Raw genomic sequence first — 26448 nt, 5'->3', positions numbered from 1 at the left:
CCTGCCCTATAAAAGCAGAGTCAGTCAATCACTGAGTCATACTGAATTCAAGCATGAAAACATCAACTGGCCCATGTGTCTTGGTGTTCTGCTGTGTAATCAGCTCTGGCTATCAAAGACAATAACAGGGGACTTCAATGGAAAGGAAAATCAGGTGGGATGTATAACAGGAGGCCAATTTGCTACCACCAGTTCTTGCCACTGCCAAAGTTGAAAACCATCCCCGTAGACTTATAAAGAGACTCTAATGTTGATCTCTATACACCTGTGTGACAGCAGGATTAAATAATGGCATGCTGGTGTTAGTATCTGCTCTATTTCATTAGGGGTTTGTTAGTCCTGTCCATCTTACATGATCTCCTACTCCTCGCCCCTATTGAACAACAGAGTAACACAGACATTTGAAGTGCCGAGTCAGATACAGCTCACCCACCCACTTACTAACGGGCCTGAATTTGCTGGAATGGACGTGATTGGTGGCGTATGCCGTTAATCGGATATTTACGCTCTCCATTCATCTCGTACAATACTTACGCCAAAATCTGCTGGAGAATTGATCCAGCTACAGCACATCAAGGTCAATGATGAATAAGGGACCTCATTCATGACGCAGGCAATGGCTAACCCCGCAGACCAACCACAAAGTACTATAAAAAGCTGAGATCCGACTCTATAATAACAACATCTTGCATTTTTATAGCACCTTTAACACAGTAAAACATCCCAAGGAGCTTCACAAGAGCATTGTCAGACACAATTTGACACCGAGCCACATAAGGAGAAATTAGGACAGGCTTGGTCAAAGAGGTAGGTTTTAAGAAGAGTCTTAAAGGAGGAGAGAGAGATAGAGAGATGGAGAGGATTAGGGAAGAATATCACAGCATAGGCAGCTGATAGCACGGCCACCAACGGAGGGGCAAAGGAAATCAGGGATGCATAAGAGGCCAGAATTGGAGGAACACAGAGTTTTGGAGGTTTGTAGGGCTGGAGGAGGTTACAGAGATAGGGAGTGGCAAAGCCATGGAGGGATTTGAACCCATGGATGAGAATTTTAAATTTGAGGCATTGCTGGACTGGGAGCCAAAGTAAATCAGCGAGGACAGGGGTGATGGGTGAACGGGACTTGGTGCGAGACAGTATACGGACAGCAGAGCTTTGGATCAGCTGAAGTTTACGGGGGGTGTAAGATGGGAGGCAAGCCAGGAGATCATTGGAATAGTCGAGTCTAGAGGTAACAAAAACATCGATGAGGATTTCTGAAGCAGATAGGCTAAGGCAGGGATTGAGACGGGCAATATTACGGAGGTGGAAGTTGGCAGTCTTGGTGATGGAGAGGATATTGGGTCAAAGGCGTAGCTCAGGGTCAAATAAGATGCTGAGGTTGCGAACAGTCTGATTCAGCCTCAGACAGGCTCAGATTGAGGCTTAGCACTGGGGGGTTAAGTGAGCTGAACATCCTAAATTCACCTTAAATCAATTTTTAAAAGTTAATTTCAGTTAAAAAGCTTTGTAAAATGCTGTAAAAAGTAATCTCCAGTGTCTCCATCTTCTTTTCTACAGAGATGTCACTGGATGAGCTGAAGAAGAGGTCTCAGAATTTTGGCGATGAGGCTCTGCATGCCCACTTGGATGAGGTTGAGTGTCGGCGAAACTGGCTGCCGGGGACTGCAAGGGCGAAGATACCTTGAAAGGTGAGCCAGGTGGCGTGGAGGGAGGTAGCCGAAGCGCCGAGCGTTATGTCGGTCGGTGCTGCAAAAAATACAACAACCTAACCGAAGCAGGCAAGGTAAGTGTTCCTCGGGCTTCAATTCAGGACTCCAAATTCTATTATAAGTAATAGATAAAAATGATCAAAAGTTGTCTGTCTCTGTAACAGATTATTTTAAAGAAAGGCTTGAGCTGGAAAGGAGTTGTCCTAATTCTGTGTTTGTAGATGGAGGGGATACATTTAAGAGCTTTCAAGATAAGATCTGTTTGTTTGCTTAAGGCAGAACACAAAGACAAGTTAGTCATAAACATATGTTGTCTTTGGTCTTTTGTCTGTTGCCACTGTCTTCGGTCGCTACAAACTCCGTTCCCGAGCCATCGACTCCATCCCTCTCCCTAGCCACAGTGCGAGGCTGAACCAGACCATACACAATCTTGATCGATGACCCTGAGATGGGCTTCCGACCACATATCCACTCCATCACCAAAACCACTTACTTCCACCTCCGTAACACCGCCCGTCTCTGCCCCTGCCTCAGCTCATCTGCTGCTGAAACCCTCATCCATGCCTTAGTTACCTCTAGACTTGACTATTTCAATGCTCGCCCGACTGGCCTCCCACCTTCCACATTCCATAAACTTTAGCTCATCCAAAACTCTGCTGCCCGTTTCCTAACTCGCACAAAGTCCCGCTCACCCATCACCCCCGGTGCTCGCTGACCTACATTGGCTCCCGGTCCAGGAATGCCTTGATTTTAAAATTCTTATCCTCATTTTCAAATCCTTCCATTGCCTCGTCCCTCCCTATCTCTGTAACCTCCTCCAGCCCGACAACACTCCGAGATCTCTGCGCTCCTCCAATTCTTGCCTCTTGTGCATCCCCGATTTTAATCGCTCCACCATTGGCCTCCAGCTGCCTTGGCCATAAGACCTGGAATTTCCCCCCTAAACCTCTCTGTCTCTCTCTCCTCCTTTAAGACACTCCTTAAAACCTACCTCTTTTGGTCACCTATCCTAATATCTCTTTATGTGGCTTGGTGTCAAATTTTGTTTGATAACGCTCCTGTGAAATGCCTTGGGACGTTTTGCTGTGTTAAAGGCACTATATAAATACAAGTTGTTGTTGATATTGTTGTCCATGGGAGACTGTCTTTTCAGGATGGGCAGCTGATGAACTTGACAGCTAGGGTGTCTGCTGGAGAAAAGATTGCAATGCCTGAAAAGAACCCTGTCAGTTCGACACCTGCTCACCTCGCACAGCAACCCGCCTAATCTTTTCTCTGTTTTCTCCGTTTTCTCCCCACAGGGCAAATTGGTACATAACATGCGGGAGCGCACACAGAGTAGAGGCGGAATCGCCTTCTTAACAGAGCTCACTTCAGCATGAAGACAGGTCCCTGCAGCTCCAGGGATACCATGGCACTAGTCCTGTGGCCCAGGCCGAGGTGGCGTTGTGTTGACTAACTAATCACAGTGTTACCACTGCTGCTGCTTAGTTTATGGGTAGTGATGTAGACACGATTGTAGAATAGTTATTTACTACTGTTATAAACATTTCTATCCAAATGTTGTTACAGAAAATAAATTGCACTATTTATAAAACTATGAATTACTTTTTAATTGACTACCACAAAACAGTGTTACCACTGCCGGCCTTTTACTCCTCAGCCACCTTCCTTGCTTTTTGTAATTCATTCTTGGGATGTGGGTATCGCTGACAAGGCCAGCATTCATTGCCCACCCCTAGTTGCCCTTGAGACGATGGTGGTGGTGGGCATTCTTCCTGAACCACTAAGTGGTGAAGGTGCTCTCACAATATTGTTAGGTAGGGAGTTCCATGATTTTGACCCAACAATAATGAAGGAAAGGTGATATGTGTCCAAGTCCAAGTGACTTGGAAGAGCAATTTGGAGTTGATGGTGTTCCCATGTATCTTCTGCCCTTGTCCTTCTAGGTGGTAGAGGTTGTGGGTTTGGGAGCTACTGCTTAAGAAGCCTTGGTAAGTTGCTGCAGTACATCCTGTAGACAGTATACACTACAGCCACGGTACACCATTGGCGGATGGAGTGGATGTTTAAACCATTGGATGAGGTGCCGATCAAGCAGACTGCTTTGTCCTGGACAATGTCAAGCTTTTTGAGTGTTATTGGAGTTCCACCCATCCAGCCAAGTAAAGTGTGTTCCATCACACTCCTGACTCGTGCCTTGTAGGTGGTAGAGAGGTTTTGGGGAGTCAGGTGAGCCACTCGCCACAGAATATCCAGCCTCTGTCCTGCTCCAGTAGCCACAGCATTTACGTAGCTGGTCCAGTTCAGTTTCTGGTCAATGGTGACCCCCAGTATGTTAATGGTGGGGGATTCAGCAATGGTAATGTCGTTGAATGCCAAGGGGAGTTGGTTAGGCTTTCTCTTCTTGGAGATGGTCATTGCTTTACACTTGAGAATGCTACTTGCCACTTATCAGTCCAATCCTAGATGTTGTCCGGGTCTTGCTACATGCAGGCATGGACTGGTTGATTATCTGAGGAATTGCGAATGGAGCTGAACACTGTGCAATCATCAGTGAACAGCCTCCCTTCTGACAACATGATGGAGGGAAGATCATTGATGAAGCAGCTGAAGATAGATGGGCCTAGGACGCTGCCCTGAAGAACTCCTGAAGCGATGTTCTGAGGCTGAGATGATTGGCATAACCATCTTCCTTTGTGCCAGGTATGACACCGGCCACTGGACAGTTTTTCCCCTGGTCCCCATTTACTTCAGTTTTGCTTATCTATTGTAATGGTCTCACAAAAAGTGGAATCTAGGCTGACCACAGGGATGTCTGTATACGTGCTTTTCCAAATTCTAACACGTTGCAGGTGATTTTCAATTACCAGCCACCCATTTCTTGCCATAAAAGTAGGCAGCACAATTTTTATCATTCTCCAAACACCTGAGCCACCAGCTGCTCTCTGGCCTTGGCGCTGCCACCATGCCTTCCTTCTGGAGGCCACCACCCATGGGCTTAGGGACATGTGGGTCGGGATCCTCTGGTTCCATGGGCATATCATCTACCAAGTGGAGGGTGAGCCCTTCCTGCAGGGTAAAATTGTGCAGTGTGCAGCAGATCAGTACAATCTTTGCCACTTTATCAGGGGCACACTGTAAGACACACCCTGATATGTGCTTTAAACACCCCGATGGTCCTCTCCACAACATGCTGTGTCGTCACCTGTACACGGTTGTACCTATCCTGTGCTCCGTTGTTGGAGATGCGACATGGTGTCATTGGCCACGGCTTCAGGAGGTACGCCTGAGTAAGTTAATTGGTTAGCTAGATTAAACTGGTACCTGAAGGTGGAGCAGGCCTAACTCATCTGAGTCACAAACTGTAGAAATACAGGGGCCTGTCAGTGCGACAGCACAGTGTGAACTGAGAGTTTGGTAAGTGTGGGAGCTCGGTGAAGTGGGGGAAGGAGGTGCTGCTTTGCCTTGCTTTTCCTATCTTTTTCCCCAGAGCGGCAGTGGACCTGAGAGTAGAAGACTGAGATTGGGGAATAAAAGCGACAGCAGACCTGCAACAAGATACAACTACTGTGCAACGTCACAGGTGAGGCAGGAGAGTCCGAGAGGTGAGCACAGTATAAAAGGAGAGACCTAGAGCGGGAGGAGAGTCTGAGAGTCTAAGGCAAGTCATGGCAGCACAGCTTGCACCCGTGATATGCTCCTCCTGCACTATGTGGGAAGTCATGGACACTACCAGTGTCCCTGGTGACCATGTGTGCAGGAAGTGTGTCCAGCTGCAGCGACTGGCTAACCGTCTTTCGGAGCTGGAGCTGCGGGTGGATTCACTGTGGAGCATCCGCGATGCTGAGACTATCGTGGATAGCACGTTCAGTGAGGGGGTCAAACCGCAGGTGAAGATTACGCAGGCAGAAAGGAAGTGGGTGACCGCCAGGCAGAGTAAAAGGACTAGGCAGGTACAGCAGGAGTCCCCTGGGGCCATCTCCCTCTCAAACAGATATTCTGCTTTAGATACTGTTGGGGGAGATGGCTTATCAGGGGAAAGCAGCAAGAGCCAGGTTCGGGGCACCACGGGTGGCTCTGCTGCACAGGAGGAGAGGAAGAAGAGTGGCAGGGCTATAGTGATAGGGGATTCAATTGTAAGGGGAACAGATAGGCGTTTCTGCGGCCGCAAACGTGACTCCAGGATGGTATGTTGCCTCCCTGGTGCTAGGGTCAAGGATTTCACGGAGCGGCTGCAGGGCATTCTGGAGGGGGAGGGTGAACAGCCAGTAGTCGTGGTCCATATTGGTACCAACGACATAGGTAAAAAAAGGGATGAGGTCCTGCAAGGTGAATTTAAGGAGTTAGGAGATAAATTAAAAAGCAGGACTTCAAAGGTAGTGATCTCAGGATTACTACCAGTGCCACGTGCTAGTGAGTATAGGAACAGGAGAATAGACAGGATGAATGCGTGGCTGCAGGGATGGTGTAGGAGGGAGGGATTTAGATTCCTGGGACATTGGGACCGGTTCTGGGGAAGGTGGGACCTGTACAAGCGTGACGGGTTACACCCGAGCAGGACCGGGACCAATGTCCTCGCGGGGGTGTTTGCTAGTGCTGTTGGGGAAGGTTTAAACTAGAGTGGCAGGGGGATAGGAACCTGAGCGGGGAGTCAGAAGGGAATAAAGTTGAGAGCAGCAAGAGAGGGGAAGACCCAGGGGAAATCTACAATACAAATAGTACAAACAGTTGTTCAAGAACAAGTGAAAGGGAAAAGCGTAGAGCAGCGGAAAGAAAGTGTACTTTAGGCACGACAGATAAAATAAAAACTAGAAGGCATAAGGTGATTAACCCAGCATCAAAGCTGTGGCAGGGGGTTGGGAACCTGAGCAGGGAGACAGAGGAAAGCGTGTCAGGAAGGGACAGAAGGTATGGAGTAAAAGGTAAAATGTTAAAAAAGGAAAAAGCAGGAACTAAGTGTCACAAAACATATTTGAAAGTTCTTTATCTGAATGCACATAGCATTCATAACAAAATGGACGAGTTAACGGCACAAATAACTACGTATTGGTATGATCTTGTGGCCATTACAGAAACATGGCTGCAGGGTGACAACGACTGGGAATTAAATACGCCAGGGTATTTAACAATCAGGAAGGACAGGAAGGAAGGGAGGGGAGGTGGGGTGGCTATGTTAATAAAGGAAGGAATCACTGTAATACAGAGAAATTATATTGGGACAAAGGATCAGGATAATGAAACAGTTTGGGTAGAGATAAGGAATAATAAGGGGAAAAAACACTCGTGGGCGTAGTATATAGGCCTCCTAATAGTTGCAACTCTGCTGGAAAAAGTATTAATCAGGAAATAGTTGGGACATGTAATAAGGGAACAGCAATAATTATGGGGGATTTTAACTATCATATTAACTGGGCAAATCAAATTGGGCAAGGCAGCCTTGAGGATGAGTTTATTGAGTGTATTAGGGATGGATTTCTTGAGCAGTGTGTAATTGATCCTACAAGAGGGCAAGCAACCTTGGACCTGGTCCTGTGTAATGAGCCAGGATTAATTAATAATGTCCTAGTTAAGGATCCCCTTGGAATGAGTGACCATAACATGGTTACATTCCATATCCAATTAGAGGGTGAGAAGGTTGGTTCTCAAACAAGCGTACTGAGCTTGAATAAAGGAGACTATGATGGTATGAGAGCGGAATTGATTAAAGTGGACTGGGAAAATAGATTAAAGGGTAAGACGGTACATGAGCAGTGTTGTTCATTTAAGGAGTTATTTTACAACTTTCAAAAAATATATATTCCACTGAGGAAAAAAGGGTGTAAAAGAAATGACAGCCATCCATGGCTAAGTAAAGAAATTAAGGATAGTATCCAACTAAAAACAAGAACATATAAGGTAGCCAAACTTAGTGGGAGGATAGAAGATTGGGAAGTCTTCAAAAGACAGCAAAACGTAACTAAAGGATTGATTAAGAAAGGGAAGATAGATTATGAAAATAAATTAGCAAAAAATATAAAAACAGATAGCAAGAGTTTCTACAGTTATATAAAAAGAAAAAGGGTGGCTAAGGCAAACGTAGGTCCCTTAGAGGATGAGACCGGGAAATTAATGGTGGGAAACATGGAGATGGCAAAAATGCAGAACAAATATTTTGTTTCAGTCTTTACGGTAGAGGACACTAAGAATATCCCAACACTGGACAAACAGGGGGCTCTAGTGGGGGAGGAGCTAAATATGATTAAAATCACTAAGGAATTGGTACTCAGTAAATTAATGGGACTCAAGGCAGATAAATCCCCTGGACCTGATGGCTTACATCCTAGGGTCTTGAGGGAAGTGGCAGTAGGGATTGTGGATGCTTTGGTAATAATTTTCCAAAATTCTCTGGACTCGGCAAAGGTCCCGGCAGATTGGAAAACTGCTAATGTAACACCCTTATTTAAAAAGGCAGAAGGCTGGAAATTATAGACCAGTTAGCCTAACATCTGTGGTGGGTAAAATTTTGGAGTCTATTATTAAGGAGACAGTAGCGGAACATTTGGATAAACATAATTTAATAGGACAAAGTCAGCATGGCTTTATGAAGGGGAAGTCATGTCTGACAAATTTGCTTGAGTTCTTTGAGGACATAACGTACAGGGTGGATAAAGGGGAACCAGTGGACGTAGTGTATTTAGACTTCCAGAAGGCATTCGACAAGGTGCCACATAAAAGATTATTGCTCAAGATAAAGAATCACTGGATTGGGGGTAATATTCTGGCATGGGTGGAGGATTGGTTATCTAACAGGAAGCAGAGAGTTGGGATAAATGGTACATTCTCAGACTGGCAACCAGTAGCCAGTGGTGTTCCGCAGGGGTCGGTGCTAGGTCCCCAACTCTTTACAATCTATATTAATGATTTGGAGGAGGGGACCGTGTGTAACATATCAAAGTTTGCAGATGATACAAAGATGGGAGGGAAAGTAGAGAGTGAGGAGGACATAAAAAACCTGCAAGGGGATATAGACAGGCTGGGTGAGTGGGCGGAGATTTGGGAGATGCAATACAATATTGGAAAATGTGAGGTTATGCACTTTGGCAGGAAAAATCAGAGAGCAAGTTATTATCTTAATGGCGAGAAACTGGAAAGTACTGCAGTACAAAGGGATCTGAGGGTCCAGTGCAAGAAAATCAAAAAGTTAGTATGCAGGTGCAGCAGGTGATCAAAAAGGCCAATGGAATGTTGGCTTTTATTGCTAGGGGTATAGAATATAAAAACAGGGAGGTATTGCTGCAGTTATATAAGGTATTGGTGAGACCGCACCTGGAATACTGCATACAGTTTTGGTGTCCATACTTAAGAAAAGACATACTTGCTCTCGAGGCAGTACAAAGAAGGTTCACTCGGTTAATCCCGGGGATGAGGGGGTGGACATATGAGGAGAGGTTGAGTAGATTGGGACTCTACTCATTGGAGTTCAGAAGAATGAGAGGCGATCTTATTGAAACATATAAGATTGTGAAGGGGCTTGATCGGGTGGATGCGGTAAGGATGTTCCCAAGGATGGGTGAAACTAGAACTAGGGGGCATAATCTTAGAATAAGGGGCTGCTCTTTCAAAACTGAGATGAGGAAAAACTTCTTCACTCAGAGGGTAGTAGGTCTGTGGAATTTGCTGCCCCAGGAAGCTGTGGAAGCTACATCATTAAATAAATTTAAAACAGAAATCGACAGTTTCCTAGAAGTAAAGGGAATTAGGGGTTACGGGGAGCGGGCAGGAAATTGGACATGAATTTAGATTTGAGGTTAGGATCAGATCAGCCATGATCTTATTGAATGGCGGAGCAGGCTCGAGGGGCCGATTGGCCCAGTCCTGCTCCTATTTCTTATGTTCTTATGTACTATGGCAAAACTTTCCAGCGAATTCAGGCCCTAATCTTTATCAGACAAAGGTCTATAGATTACAGTGCAAGTGGGTCCACACAGCACAGAACAAAAAACAAACTTAAAAAAATGCTAGTTTGCTATTGTAAAGTTGTTTGGGAATCTATTTTTTTGAAATTTAAACCTTCAAAAAGCAAGCAGTTTGTTTTGCTGCGCATTTTAGATTATCACTATTGACAGACCAGGCCAATGTACCATTTATTGAGATTATATCTTCCTACCAAATCTCACCAGCATATCCACGCTGTCTACTCTGCGAGTCAGTATTGTTGTACCCTTATTTTTATGTTAAAATTCCAGAAGAAAGGTGTATGTGAAATTCCTTCTGTCAATAATTGTACTGAAAAAGTTGGCATGAGTACAAAGTGCACAGAAGATGGCTTTTTCAATTAAATTATTAATAGGAGGAATTTCACCCCAAGGTATTATGAAAGAGAAGAAATGCCCGGAGTAATACTTATGAACTAAGCATATGTTACTGTCTATTTTCTGTCTTGTTATATCTAGACTTAATGAACAGATTTATCAAAACCCTATAAGTAAAAAAGAACAATAACTAAAATAGACTTGTAAATCTTCAAATCCAATTATGTCGATCTGCAATAAATGAATGCCTAGACTGTCTATGGAGATTTGCATCCTTCTTTTGTTATGAGCAGAACACTAATGAACTTAATATACAATGAATGGTATTCAAAATATTTTGGCAGTTCCTACAAGATCACCACACTACCGGAGTTTATCTTAAATAAAGACAATTACAAATACTCAAAATTAGCTCAACTCTACACTGGAAAAGCATATTTTTTAAGAATGGTGTGTAAAATGTGTATCTTGGCTTCTTGGGCAAAAGAAACCTCTAAGAAGTGTCCAATTTTTACTCCATTCATTTTACTCCGGAGCCTAGGGCTTCATTTGCAATTTCACTTTGGCCTGGGCACTGGTGATTTGTAGTTTCTAATGGGAATTTCAGTTTTCACCCTAATCCTTAAGTAGTTACAATACTCAGAATATACCACAACAATTCCTGTCACATGCCAACCAGTAGAAAAGGAAGTTTTTGCTCAAGTGGAAAAATCCTATGTGAGAGGTGTATCATGGGAATTGTAGCTTTCACTATGCAGTCATGGAACTACAATGCTCAGAGTGCGTTGTGACAAACAAGCAGACATATTAGATGATAACTCAATTTAGGCAAGTTTTATATTGTGTTTTTGTTAATAGTGTTGCAAATATTATATCTGTAATGCAAGTATCTCTCAGTGTCCGTAATATTGCATTTAGGCTGCAGTCGGACTGTACTTTGAGTCGAAGACTATCCAGCTGATTGGTAAGGGAGATCTACTTGCATATTTTTAATTTTTGCTTCTGTAATTTAGACTTAGTGAACAGATTTATCAAAACCTCATGAGTAAAAAACAATAAGTAAAATAGACTTGTAAATCTTCAAATCCAATTATGTCGATCTGCAATAAATGAAAGCATTGTAACTCTTCAGCATCCTTTCCAAGGTGGAGCTCATTTTAGGGCCTCACCACAAAAACCATTATATTACCATTAGCTGTGCCTTTTGATGAGTGTTGTCGCTGCTCGCCTATGGGCAGGGGTTAAAGAACAGCACACAACAGCCATCTTACTGCATAAGGTATGTGGATGGGGGCTCAGCTGTGGTAGCTTGCTGACACCACTGCATAGGCTAACACATGAAGAATTGTCAATTGGGCAAGGTAATAAAGGGCCGCTACTGCTCAATAAACCCCAACAAGAGTCAATATCTTTAGGAAAGGGAGAAAATTGAAGAGAGAAATTAAAAACTGTGAATGCCTATCAGTCTTAAATAGAAACAAAAAATGCTGGCAATCCATCATGTTTCAAGAGCGACATGAATCCTGAGGAAGGTTCGTAGCTGAAACGTTAACCAAGCTTTCTCATTCAGGTGCCAACCACAATGATCTTATCTTTCATCAGACTACCAGGAGTACAATTTGGAAATTTGGGCCCATGTCTTCCCTGTACAATTCCCATACACCCACCTCGCCTGGTCTTGCCATGCTCCACTGTGCTTTATCAAATTGACTTTAAGATCCTTATTTTCAAATCCATCACAATCTACCTCAGCGATCTCTTTTGGCCATATGTTGCACATGTCCTCTCTGCTTCTCTGACACCAGAAGAACCATCCTTCCCTCTGCACCACCAGTAGCAGCCGCTCTTTCGGTCACTAGAAAAGAAAAGAAAGTACTTGGATTTATATAACATCTTCCACGACCTCAAGACACCCCAAAGTGCTTTTTGAAGTGTAGTCACTTTTGGAATGTAGGAAACGCAGCGGCCAATTTGTGTGCAGCAAGGTCCCAATGGATAGCAATGAGATAATGAACAGATAATGTCTTTTTAGAGATGGTGGAGGGATAAATATTGGCCAGTACACAGGAGAGAAGTCCCATGCTCTTCTTTGATAAGTACGATGGGATCTTTTACATCCAGCTGAGAGGGCAGATGGCACCTTGATTTAACATCTCATCTGAAATACGGCGCCTCTGTCGGTGCAGCACTCCTTCAGTACTGCACTAGAGTGTCAGCTTAGATTATGTGCTCAAGAGTCTGGAGTGGGACTTGAACCCACAGCCTTCTGACTCAGAGGGGAGAATGCTACCATTGAGCCAAGGCTAATACCTAACACTATGGGACAGATTTTCCCTCCGTGCGGTTTTCGGGTGGCCTGATGGTGCAGATGGGAGGCCTGGTCCATTTTGAGGGCCGAGCCTCATTACCATATCCCCAGTGGGCTGTAGGCAAAATTCCACCATCCCAGGCAACCTACTGGTACCATGTCCAGAAAATGGTAGGTCTTGGGGAAGTCCGTTCTCCCTAGTGGAGGGGTAGCAGGCAGAGGACCCAATACGGCAGTGGCAGAGTCTGGTTTTGTGGAGCCCAAAGGAGCACTCCTGCTCCTCCTGGCCCAACGAAAATAAATAAAAACTTACCTTCTGGGCTCCTCTTTAGCTATCTGAGTGCGCACTGCACACGGTCCGCCCAGTTGAGTCCTAAAATGGCAATTGGTAGGCCGTTGGGAAGGTAGCATAAGCGGATGCAGGGAGGTAAGCTTTCCCCCACAGTTTCCGTGGCGCTACCAGGCAGGCGGCCTCAAAATCTCCCTCTAGATCTCTGCCCTCAAATCCTATATATCCTTGAAGTCAATAGAAATTAAAATCTGGAGATGTAAAACAGGCTGCCGATTCGCTATTGCCCGTTTCATATTATCGCACAAAGTCAAGATCTACTCCAATATGTTCATAATTAAGAGTTCAGCAGTGTTTTCATTTATTTAATTTCATTTTAAAAAAACCTCCTGTTAGATGTTACACTGTACATTGAAACATCAAGTGGAATGTAGGGTTGCCCCTGTGTTTTGCTCATATACTGAATTATCGACCTTATTCATGCTGTTGTGGGGAGTCCAGAACAGATACTAATCACTCCCCCATTGAGTTGGAAGATATCAGAGGACAGGCTTGGAGTGGATCTTCGCTCTCAAACACAGATAGTGTGGCATGGGGGAGTTAACAGAAAGGAAAGAAATATAAATTCTTTCCCCCTATGAAAGAAAACTCCCCAAATTAACAAAGTAAATAAAAAAAACTTTTGTTTACAGGGATGTGATGTTTTAGTACAGTTTAAAGGAGAGGAGCCAAGTGTAACATTTAGAATGGATGGATACACTCCAGCATTTGGCAAAGTACTGAGTTAAAGTGATATATTTAAATGCACAAAGAAAGAATTTGCATTTGCAAAGATGGAAATGTAGGTCATGAATCTATTACTGATGTGTGCTTTGTGCGGAAAGCTATTAAGCAAAACATTGTTAAATGGGTTTTATTGAATTGAATAGTGGAGGATGCTTTTGTATGACTTTAAAAATCTACCCACTGAAACAGAATACATGATCAATTGGTAAGGAGTAGACTGTTGTTACAAATTTAGGTCTGTCATAGATACCTTCTCAGGTTCAGTGGCGTCAGTCACTCCCATAAGCAGTCTGAGCATCTTACTTTTAGGGGAGTTCAGTAAAAACTGCACAATAGTGTAACCAAGGGTGTAACTATAGTACCCCCTTGTGACCTGAACCAAATATTCATGTCTTTTCCAACTGCATTTCTTGAATCACTCTGAAGGTGGACAGAGCAAACACTCGGTGAGATGAGGCTTGATACAAATCATTAAGCTGCTTTATTTCACAGTGAGGGAACATACAGAGCAACTGTTTTGATCAGGTTCACTTAATTTAATCGGTTATCTTCAAGATATAAAAGAAAGAACACACCATGCTCCCCCACATCAGTGGGTCATCTTACTTGATTTAAATAAGATGTCTTCTAACTGTTCCTCCAACATTTCTGACTTTCTGAGCCTGCTTAAATATTTCACAGCTCTGTTTAAAATCCTGATTTCCCTTGCAGCCTTCCTGTTTCGAAAAAGCTTCTCTCCCTGTGATTCTGCCTCACTTTTTTTTATCTCCCTTTGTTCAAACAGAAAGTGATGAAAGGACTTTACAACGCAATGGAGGTGTTTCTTAGACAAACTAACAAATTGCTTATTATTTAACCGCTGGGGAAAACAACTTCTATTTACCACCTTTAGTCTAGGTGCCTTTTTTAACTTAACGGTTTACCCTTTCCTTCAAATAACCAACATTAAACGTCACTTTTTTTTCAAATCCCTTCTCTGGAAATATGGTCAAAAATCTGAAAATTGCACTGCCTATTATTATTAATTAAAAGTCTGTCAATCAGTAGTTTGCTCTTACCGAGAGCTCCGAAAGCTTGTGATTTCAAATAAAGCTGTTGGACTATAACCTGGTGTTGTGCGTCTCCTTACATTTGTCCACTACAGTCCATCACCGGCATCTCCGCATCATTGCTCTTACCAGAAGAGGTGTTGAACATCAATATTCATCAGTGCTTTATTATACTCTGTAGAACTCTGCAGGCAGAGGCACCCAGAAGAGCATCAGGAAGAATATTTAAGTAATGCAATCTACCTTCACAGGTCTATTTTGATTCCCTACCTGCATTTTCAAATACTACTAGTAGGTTTTCCATAATGCAGCTCATGGGTAAACTAGGCCCTGGAATGTGGCTTTTCAAATTTACCATTGCCTTACTGCAGCCTGCCCATTCCAGTAATTTGCCCACCACTGTAATACAGCAAATTATACTGAACCAAATGACATGGCTAACTTCAGGTAAAAATATTCCATGTCTTACTCCTACTGAAAGATACAGGCCTAACAGATATAATGGGCTGGATTTTCCTGTAAATATTGAGTTAGCAGTGGGGCAGATCTTACACCCATCCACATGCTCATGCTGGTCACCCCAATAGTGGCGGTAGGAAGCCTGGTTCATTTTGAGGGTTGGGCCTCATTAACACGCAGGCTGCCGGTGGCAAACAGGCCTCCCGTCAACCCTGGGCCGGCATAATGTTGGGCAGCCAAGAGGCCTACATGGCCAGGAAAAAGGTAGGTCAGAGGGCGTTGCAATCACAGGGATGGAGCCCGGGCGGCAGCGGCCCACATTACTCTTGTAGTGCTTGGAGGAGCACCCCAGCTGCTCCTAGCGCCACAGAAATAATTTCAGCACTTACCATTTCAGCTTCTTCTGCTGTACTGCCAGGTTTTGCTGAGCGAAGCATCCACGGCAACACTTCGCCCAGTAGACGGTTATAATGGCATGGTTTTTTTATGCAGTTGGGGGGGGTTCCAGGTGGACAATAATGCCGACTAGTGTGTTAATCGAGGAAAATTTGAGAATAGATACAGTTTTGTTCTGCAACAATGGCATAATTTTAGCATGGAGCCGGGAACTGAGTGGGTGGCTAGATTATCTAGTGGGAAACCCGGAAGGCAAGTGAGCACGCTGGAGTCTGTGATCGGAACTCAATTGAAGGCAATTGATTTCACTTCCAGGTTTCCCACGTGACAGTCAGCCAGATTGATGGGCTGGTTGTCTGTCTGGAGAGAAAGCAGCCAGGAATCGGAGAGGAAGGAAAGATTGTGAGCCATGTAGGATGTGGGATTGAGGTGGGTCTGATTCCGAAGGTGGCCATCGGGGGGCGGCGGGGGTCTCGACCATGGCGGGGTGGAGTCTTGACCATGGTGGGGTCCCGATCATGGGGGCGTCTCCACCACGGGAGGTCTCGAACATCGGGGAGGGGTCTCGGCATGAATGCTGTTTTAATATTCTAACAACAATTTCTGAGATGGGGTGTTTGGGGGTGAATGAGAGTTTGTAATCCTACGTCAGAATTTCTGTTCAGTGATGGGGAGGAGAAGGTTTGTTGTCCTAACCTGGAATTTCTACTATTTATTTGTGGTCATATGCTGTGAGGATGCATTTGGCCGTATGGTCATTTTTTGTGGGGTTGTTTCCGGATAGACACTCATTGGCTTGGTTCCCAATCTTTGCTCAGTGGGTGGGTTTTGATTTTTATTTTTTTGCTCAGTTGAGTGGGGGCAACGTTTATTATTCTACTGGGGGATGTAGAAAGTGATGCAACGGTGGTGCTTTCAATTGGTTGCAGTTTTTGCTAGTTGATCTCCCATGCCATTGCACATGGGGAGGCAAAACCAATGCAACTTTTCACGTCAACCAAAGGAGATAATTGAACCAAGACAGGGAGGGGAGGGGTGAGAGAAAGGGAGAGGGTGAGAATAGGGAAGGCAGACTGAGTGAAGGGTAGAGGAAGGGTAGGGAAGGGAGAGGCAGCAAGGGGGGGCAATGGGGAGGGGAGAGAGGCTGGACAGAGAGTCAAGACAGGGGAGGTATGGGGTGAGGAAGAAGAGGATGGTTAGGGAGAGGAGAGAGGGAAAATGAAAGAGGAGGGGAGGAATAGAGAGGGAGCAGGAGGAGGGGTGAGGGAGGGAGGAAGATGAGGTGAAGGAGATAAGCAATTTCATGATAAATGCAATATAAGTAACATTCATTTTTTGAACTTCCTAACAGCACTAGCATTAGTATTAAAGATGCAAAACATAATGGATGTCCCTGGCAGTTATATTCCACTGCATATGGGGAATGTGGTGGATTCAATCAAATGGTCTGTCAGCCACCACTGAGGAAAGACTCAGCTGAGGAAAAAGAAGAACATTTATGAACCCTGGTGTGGAAAATAGATTTATTAGAGCAAATATGACAGAGAAGGAGAAAATTAGAGAAAGGGATGAAGTATTTACTGGAAGTGGGGAGCGAAGAAACACAATCCAAATAGTTGTAGGAGTCCGAGCTTGTAATAAAAATCTATGGAAAGCCTATTGCCAAAGATGGAGAGAGGGAAAGCCAGAAAAAGGGAAGAGATGGACCACACAAAGGCAAATAATGGATGAGAATTGGAAACATATTTGGAGTTCTGTAATTTTTATTAGCAAAACAGCCAAGTTCTTATAAAACGTTATGATTCTTTCAAGTAACTTGACTGCAGAATATTCCAATATTTCAGATGTTGTCATCATTCTTAAAAATATAAGCTTGTGCACACAACATTGATTCAGGATGTTAACAATTGATTATTTTCAGTTTATTTAATTTAATTGAGTGATGGCTGGAAGAGTGAATAGAGATCCAACACAAAGAACTCTCAGCCAAGCGTTTGCCTGAGAGAACTGAGAGACCAGCTGCAATCCCTGAGCTTTTCTTGAGATGTGTCAATCACAGGTTTAAAGAGCCAAATCAACTTGTGCCTGATCTCATCTCCATTTCACTGGCGAGTTTGAGAAGCCATGGGAAACCCGTGCAGATAAAGTAAAATTCATTTCAGGTTCAGAATCCACAAAATAATCAAGTACCTCAACTGTTTAAACTACCTACATTGCCCCTGTAATGGCCGCCGGCATTAATAGGGGACACGACTTCCAGGCTTTGGACACGCGTGCACATCCAAACGCGCCCGAGTTAAACCCGGAAGTGGGCGCGTTCGAGCCGGGTTGCGGTCCCACTGATGAAATCAACAATTTTTACTACCCATCCGCCCCCAGCCCACCGCACCCTTTCTTGGGGATTAAAATTACTCCCAGTGTGTCCGTTGCTACTCCAACCCTAGGCTCCAATTTACAGGAGGCTCTTACTTCTGATCAGAGAGACTAGGGGTTGCAGATTTATGATCTTTATTGCCAGCTAAGAGCCTGTCTTCATTCATGGCCCAAATGAAATTTTGGGCTCTATTTTTAGAGAGAAAGTGCAGGCATATTTATATTTATTGTTTAATGTATTGAAGAGAGTGCTGGAAGTATGATTTACTGTTTTATATCATATACTATTCAATCACCTGTTTTATATACATAAACCCATTTGTTGCATCAGTGCCTATACTCAATCTGGTAAGAATGTATATTCACTCTTCTTTTTGGAGAGAGGAGAATCTCTCTATTCTCTGTTGTGACCTCTGAATCTCCCTATCATTTACCTAGATATGGGACAGGTTACAGCGTACTCTGGATCATAGGGTTGCGAGGTCCACTTACGGGATGGCCAATGACCATGAACCCATAAAAACCTCAAAACGTGATAAGGAATTAGTGTATTGTACTTTCTTTTAGCTTCAGTATGTGGCTTCTAGACTAATGCAATTAATCCAGGCAGCAAGGGGTCCTGAAGCAGCCACCCTTCCATTCTTTCTGCTGCTTCAACAAACTGTGGTACTGCCAATTGCCACAAGATGATAGCATCATAGCTGCTGCCAGCTATCTTTCCACCACCTGTATTATTCAGTTGTGTTAGGCTGAGACCACCTGTCCATATATCGAATTAAATCCTTTTTGATTCATGTATGCCACAGGTTTGATGTTGGTGCACAGATAGAAGTGCTGGACTATCTCCAGTTTTTCTCTCCTTTCCACTGGGAAAGTGACAAATATGTAGCCCCTGGCAAACAACACTGCCGTGACCTTCTACATGCTGCAGAGTACGAACGTCTGACTTATCTGACAAATGTCAGCAGTATGGCTTGAAATGTGCCTGTAGCATAGAAATTTGATGCAGTGGTGACTTTAACCGCAAAAGACAGGTCTGTCGCTTCAGTGGACATCATTTGCAGATCATGATCCTGTATATGGCACACGTGGTGATTGCTTCCCTGCTGAAGCATAGTCTGCAAAGTAGTAGTGACTAAGTCACATGATGTAAGTCACGTGCTGCATACAGGTGGGTGCCAGGCACCTGCAGTGGCAGCACATCTGCCTCACCTCCCTCCTCAGGAATTTCTCTTCTTCCTCCAAATCTAACACAGTCATTTGCAAGCCCAATGCAGTGCCCATGATCAGCACTGCTTACAGCTGCAGGGGTGAACTAGTGGTAGCAGGAATTGTGCTGTGGGAGGTGTGCACCAAAGGAATGCTGAATGAATGGGAACCAACAGCAAGCAGCAGGACGGAAAAAAACATTAACGCTAGTGCTAAAAGCTCAGTTACTGAAATCAAAAACAGCAGGCAAAATGCAAATCTCGATAATATGGCAACTTGTCTTTGCACGGTGGAGTTCTTCAACAAACAGTGTTCAGGCCTCTCAGCGCCCATCTTTTACACACGATTAGTGAATCAAGATCTGTGCTGCAAAAATACACAGGGAGTCTCGAGTCGAAACTATTTACATAAATTAACATGATTTGTAGTATGCAATGTGATCAGTTCAAGCACAATGCGCTACAAAACTTTAGATTCTTTTTCTCCTGTGAAATCAGGAGCTCATACCTTTGCAATTTCATGGTGCTGCACGCGCCACTGGTAAGGGGCTGCTCTCGGAGTGCACCAATGTAAAATCAGCACTATAGTGTATGCCTCCCATTCCAGTGTGCAAAGCAAGCGTGATGTGCCAGCCTTCCTTTACGTGAGAGCAAAAGTAATAACTCCACGTCAGATTGTACTATCAACACAATCATCTTCAAGGTGCGATTTTCTCTGATGCAGTATGTATTTGTCAGAACCCATATTGAGAAACATATGGGTCCTGCATGATCTGTAAATGAAAAACAAAGATAAGAAATTAAACGGTACTAGCTGAAGTGCTGATATGTGAGGGCAGAGTGGAACAGCTTTTCATACAGAATGATATTTGATACTTAACACGCCTTAAAAGTGATTTATAACTAGGATTAAATGCTCGGTTTGAATGGTTTCGGTTTAAATTGAGGTAGACCTTCAAAAAGACGGAGGCATCTCCCACAATTCGCACAGATTTTTTTGTGAAGAAAACTTTTCCACTGAAAATAGGATCATGAATCTTGTTGGAGTCATGTTCTGTGGTTTCTTTTATACAAAGGCTTACTCCAGCTGATATTAGAATTCATGAAACATGTTTCTGGCTGTCAAAACATTACATGCAAAGTTTCTTAAATCCTTACAATGTACACAACCTGGTGGATAAGCTAGTAAATTCATTGCAAAATTAAATAAACTTCCAATTACCTATTTCAAGTAATGTGATCCATAAACTCGCACATGCTTGCATTGCAAATGTTTGGAATCTACAAGCCTGGCATCACTGCGTTCTTAGCTGAAGAACCTGAGAGAGCTCTAAGTAAACAGTAAGTCACCAGGGAGTTGAACAAATAAACATGAAATTGGACTTACTTAAAAACAGATAGGAAGAGTTAAAAGACACAAACAACCTCAGGAATTAGATAACATCTACCAACTGCTTGAGTTTCATTCTCACAGTAGTATTCTAACTCTCCACTGACTGTGTTACTAGTCTGTCAATCTTTACCAAAATATTAAAGAGGAGCACTGCTGTGTAGTTTAAATAAAAAGTGCTCCATTTCAGGAAAAAGTGTCTTTTATTTGTTCTCATTTTAGCTTTGTATTACTTTTAATACAGGAGTGAGGGAGCACAGAGTAGCAGCTATCAACGGAGTCTGGTTTCGACAGAGTCTATAATTGAGAATTTGGTGAGTGAGGGGATTCGGTGCAGTAAGGGGTGAGGTGCATTTGTTTAGACAGCAGAGCGGAGCATACCGAGAGCGGGTCACAGCAACAACAAAACAAAACTGCAGTGTGACGTCACAGGTAAGGCAGGTAGGTGGTTGGTGGTGAGCACTTCTTCTGTTTTCTTCTTTCTGAGGACTGTGGGCGAAGTAACTTATAGCATAAAACTAAATTTTCCTTAAAAAACTAAACTTAATTTAGTTATAGCAAGTAGCATTTTTTAGTGAATCAAGGTCCCTAGTTTAGTTAACATTCTTTAAATTAAGAGTAATTTAAAGGAGTAAACTCCTTAAAGGGAGTAACTAACGAGCTTAATCTAAGGCAAGTCATGGCGGCAGAGCTTGCACCCGTGATTTGCTCCTCCTGCGCTATGTGGGAAGTCATGGACACTACCGGTGTCCCTGGCGACCATGTGTGCAGGAAGTGTGTCCAACTGCAGCTACTGGCTAAGCGCATTTCGGTGCTGGAGCTGCGGGTGGATTCATTGTGAAGCATCCGCGATGCTGAGATTATCGTGACCGCCAGGCAGAGTAAGAGGACTAGGCAGGTAGAGCAGGAGTCCCCTGGGGCCATCTCCCTCTCAAACAGATATTCCGCTTTGGATATTGTTGGGGAAGATGGCTTATCAGAGGAATGCAGCAAGAGCCAAGATCGTGGCACCACGAGTGACTCCGCTGCACAGGAGGGGAGGAAAAAGAATGGGAGAGCAATAGTGATAGGGGATTCCATCGTAAGGGGAACAGATAGGCGTTTCTGCGGCTGCAGACGTGACTCCAGGATGGCATGTTGCCTCCCTGGTGCTAGGGTCAAGGATGTCATGGAGCGGCTGCAGGACATTCTGAAGGGGGAGGGTGAACAGCCAGAGGTCGTGGTCCATATCGGTACTAATGACATCGGTAAGAAAAGGGATGAGGTCCTGCAAGCAGAATATAGGAAGTTAGGAAATAAATTAAAAAGCAGGACCTCTAAGGTAGTAATCTCAGGATTACTCGCAGTGCCACGTGCTAGCGATAGCAGAAATAGGAGAATAGACCAGATGAATGCGTGGCTTGAGAGATGGTGTAGGAGGGAGGGGTTTAAATTCCTGAGGCATTGGGACCGATTCTGGGAAAGGCGGGACCTGTACAAGCTGGACGGGTTGCACCCAAGCAGAACTGGGACCAATATCCTCGCGGGGGTATTTGCTAGTTCTGTTGGGGAGGGTTTAAACTAGTATGGCAGGGGGATGGGAACCAAAGGGCAGGTACAGATAGGACAAATTCAGACCAGGAAACGGGAAGTAGAAAAGCAGTTAGTGAGGTAGTTAGCGACTCAGAAAGGCAAAAGAAGCAAAGGTTAAATAATGTTCAGCACAGGAATTTGACGGGGTTAAAGGGTATATACTTCAATGCAAGGAGTATTACAAACAAAGCAGATGAGCTAAGGGCACAGATAGACACATGGCAGCATGATATCATTGCTTTAACGGAAATCTGGATTAAAGGGGGGGGATAATTGGCAGCTCAATATCCCTGGATATAGAGTTTTCAGGCAGGATAGAATGGGTGATAAAAAAAGGAGGGGGGTAGCATTATTGGTTAAAGAATCAATTCCAGTCGTGAGAAGGGATGATATGCTAAATGGATCATCAATCGAGGCCATATGGGTTGAGCTAAGAAATAACAAAAGGGGCAGTCACACTACTAGGAGTGTACAATAGATCCCTGAATAGCAACAGGGAGATAGAAGAACAAATATGTAGGCAAATTTCTGAGTGCAAAAATAAGAGGGCAATAATAGTAGGGGACTTCAACTACCCTAACATCAACTGGGATTCAAACAGTGTGAGGTGCACAGAGGGCGCAAAATTCTTGATCGTTGTCCAGGAGAACTTCTTTAGCCAGTACATGACAAGCCCAACAAGAGGGGATGCAATTCTAGATTTAGTCCTGGGAAATGAAGATGGGCAAATGGGTGAAGTGACAGTGAGTGACCATATTGGGGATAGCGACCACAATTCTGTTAGTTTTAGCATTATTATGGAAAAGGACAGAGTTAAATCAGGAGTAAATGTTTTAAATTGGGGGAAGGCAAATTTTACAGAACTAAGAGGTGATTTGGCAGAAGTGGACTGGACACAACTACTTGAGGAGAAATCAGTGGCAAGCCAGTGGGAGGCACTAAAAAATGAAATTCTACGGGTACAATGCAGACACGTCCCCTCAAAGAAAAAGGGTGGCACTGCCAAATTTAGAGCCCCCTGGTTGTCTAGAAGTATACGGGGCAAGATAAAGCAGAAAAAGAAAGCTTATGACTGTCACAGAAAACTAAATACTGCAGAAAGCCTAGAGGAGTAAAGGAAGTACAGGGATGATGTAAAAAGGGAAATAAGGAAAGCAAAGAGAGGGCATGAAAAAATATTAGCTAGTAAGATTAAAGAAAACCCAAAGATGTTTTATCAGTACATTAAGAACATGAGGATAGCTAAGGAAAAGGTGGGACCCATCAGGGATGATAAGGGTAACTTGTGGGAGAAGCAGAGGATGTGGGTAGGGTTTGAAATTAATATTTTGTCTCCGTATTCACAAAGGAAAGGGATGATCTGGATGTAGTAGTTAAAGAGGAGAAGTGTGAAATATTGGATAAGGTAAACATAACGAGAGAGGAAATACAAGAGGGACTGAAATCCTTGAAAATTGATGTCACCAGGGCCGGATGGATTGTTTCCTAGGCTATTGAAGGATGCCAGGGAGGAAATAGCGGATGCTCTGAGGATCATTTTCCAATCCTCACTAGATACAGGGGAGGTACCAGAGGACTGGAAGACTGCAAACGTAGTACCATCGTTTAAAAAGAGAACGAGGGAAAGGCCGAATAATTATAGGCCGGTCAGTCTTACCTCGGTGATGGGCAAACTATTAGAATCAATACTGAGAGATAGGATAAACTATTACTTGGAAAGGCATGGTTTAATCAGGGATAGTCAGCATGGATTTGTTCAGGGAAGGTCATGCCTTACAAATCTGATTGAATTCTTTGAGGAAGTGACATGGAGGATTGATGAGGGTAGTGCAGTGGATGTTGTCTACATGGATTTTAGTAAGGCATTTGACAAGGTCCCACATGGCAGAATGGTCAGCAAGCTAAAAGCCCATGGGATACAGGGAAATGTGGTGAATTGGATCCAAAATTGGCTCAATAACAGGAAACAAAGGGTAAAAGTTGATGGATGTCTTTGCGAATGGAAATCTATTTCCAGCGGTATGCCACAGGGCTCAGTGTTGGGTCCCTTGCTGTTTGTGGTATATATTAATGATTTGGACTTGAATGTAGGGGGCATGATTGGAAAATTTGCAGATGACATAAAAATTGGCCGTGTAGTTGATAGTGAAGAGGATAGCTGTAGACTCCAAGAAGCTATCAACGGGTTGGTGGAGTGGGCGGAAGAGTGGCAAATGGAGTTCAACCCGGAGAAGTGTGAGGTAATGCACTTAAGGAGGGCAAACAGTAAAAGGGAATACGCAGTAAACGGGAATATATTGAGAGGGGTAGAGGAAATGAGAGACCTTGGAGTGCATGTGCACAGGTCCCTGAAGGTGGCAGTACAGGCAGATAAGGTTGTGCAGATGGCATACGGAATGCTCTCTGTTATTAGCCGAGGTATGGAATACAAAAGCAGGGATGTAATGATGGAACTGTATAAAACGCTGGTAAGGTCACAGCTGAAGTATTGTGCGCAGTTCTAGTCACTACATTACAGGAAAGATGTAATTGCTCTGGACAGAGTGCAGAGAAGATTTACGAGAATGTTGCCAGGGCTTGAAAATTACAGCTACGAGGAGAGATTGGATAGGCTAGGGTTGTTTTCCTTGGAGCAGAGGAGAATGAGGGGAGACTTGATTGAGGTGTACAAAATTATGAGGGGCCTAGATAGAGTAGACAGGAAGTACCTGTTTCCCCTAATGGAGAGTTCAAGAACTAGAGGACACAGATTTAAGCTGATTGGCAGAAGGATTAGAGGGGACATGAGGAAAAACTTTTTTACCCAGAGGGTGGTGGGTGTATGGAATTCACTGCCCGAATTGGTGGTAGAGGCAAGGACCCTCAACTCTTTTAAGAAGTACCTGGACCTGCACCTAAAGTGCTGTAAGCTGCAGGGCTACGGACCAGGTGCTGGAAGGTGGGATTAGAATGGGCACCAGGTTGTTCTTCCAGCCAGCGTGGACACGATGGGCCGAATGGCCCCCTTCTGTGCTGTACCTTTTCTATGGTTCTATGGTTCTAAATATTTATTGCATCTTCAAATCTAAACATTTCTGGCAGTCTCCATTTATCTAAGGTCAAGAGCACTGTCAGACATGACAATCAGTCAGTCTATCCATTTAACATCAAAGAACTGAAGTCATTCTACAGAGAAGACAGGCATGCACAGCAGCAGTGACGCTGGGTTGGTGCAGATCTAGAATGGTAGGACCAACGTAAGAGGATAGCTTGTTCCTTATTTTATTTTTATCCCAAGTTAAAACATAAATTTGAAAAAATATGTAGTAGCTTGTTGTTCTTTTTAGTAGTTATCCATAGTGGAATCATTTTATTATAACGCCAATTATCCATGATGACACAGAAACTGGCATTACATCTGCGTAGCAGACAGAACGCTCACCAGTTTCCAGCAAGGCTGATGTCCCAGGACATCCAGGGATGGGCGCTAGTTATTTTTTCACGGCAAGCTCTCTACCCACATTGGGCCTAGTATTGGCAGCTGTCCAAAGGGCAGGGTGAGAAATTCCATGCACCAGCTGAATGCCATGCTGTTACTGGTTAGCTGTGCCTGAATGTTACCGGGTGTGAGTGAGCTTGAAGAAGCAACTTGAAGTTTTAAACCCTCGTTGGGTTGGCACTAAGCCATCAAGCTCTTCCTCGCTCACATCATCTCCACCACCAAGATTTTAAGAGCTGCTTCCTCATGGTGGTTCAAATGGCATAAACTAACAGCTGTGGTTGTGGACAGCCTTCTCCTTTGAAAGCAGAAAAAGCAAGTGCTTTCAATATTTGAATATAATGAGATGCACCCCCATTGCCCAACCCACAGTGTGAATGGAAGAATACACAGCAGGAGTAATTTTGTGAGTCCATGTTCGTGGCAGGTGAGGCTTCCCACCAGCAATACAGACTCATAAAATTACCCCCCCCCCCCCACTGCACCTCCCCCCCCCCACAAGTAGTTTGTGGCAGCATTTTGACTTCAGCGCACAACATGCAAGATTTGTGTGTGACATTAGGGGGGTAATTTTTCAAGACTCCATTCCTGACATGTAGCAGGGATGGGGCTACAACATTGTAGCTGTGAGTTTCCGACCCACACTTGCCAGGAGCAGAGTCCAGCAAAATTATCCCTTAGAAACCCGTCTCTGTACCAGCCACAAATTCAACCTGAAACATTAGACATTCAAGTTTGGTGTATATGATGTGAGGGGTTACATGATGCTTTCGATGCTACACTACTGATGCTGAACCCTATTGGATACCATGGACATAGATTTAATTTGAATGATAAACCTGTAGGCAACCCTATCTTAGAACGCTTCCTCAGGCCAAAGAATTTCTTCCTCAAGTGCTCCCACAAGCTACAGACATGGAAAAGAGTATTCACTCTCTCAGCAACCTCTTGTCATACATACTGCATGTTGGTCAGAGGAGGGGTCTTTTCAGCTCCAAATATTTTATCCTCTGTCACATTGTCTCTAAAAGAACATCCAAAGTCTCCTCATCGAAGGGGGCAGTTCTTCCCTCTGGTAAGATTCTATTTTTGTAGCACCATTCCGCAAAGCAGTAAAATTCTAAAAGAGGTACT

Source organism: Heptranchias perlo, chromosome 8 (assembly GCF_035084215.1).
Source record: "Heptranchias perlo isolate sHepPer1 chromosome 8, sHepPer1.hap1, whole genome shotgun sequence".
In the NCBI taxonomy this organism is placed as follows: Eukaryota; Metazoa; Chordata; class Chondrichthyes; order Hexanchiformes; family Hexanchidae; genus Heptranchias; species Heptranchias perlo.
The sequence above is the reverse complement of the archived record's forward strand: the minus strand, read 5'-3'. Positions refer to the sequence as shown.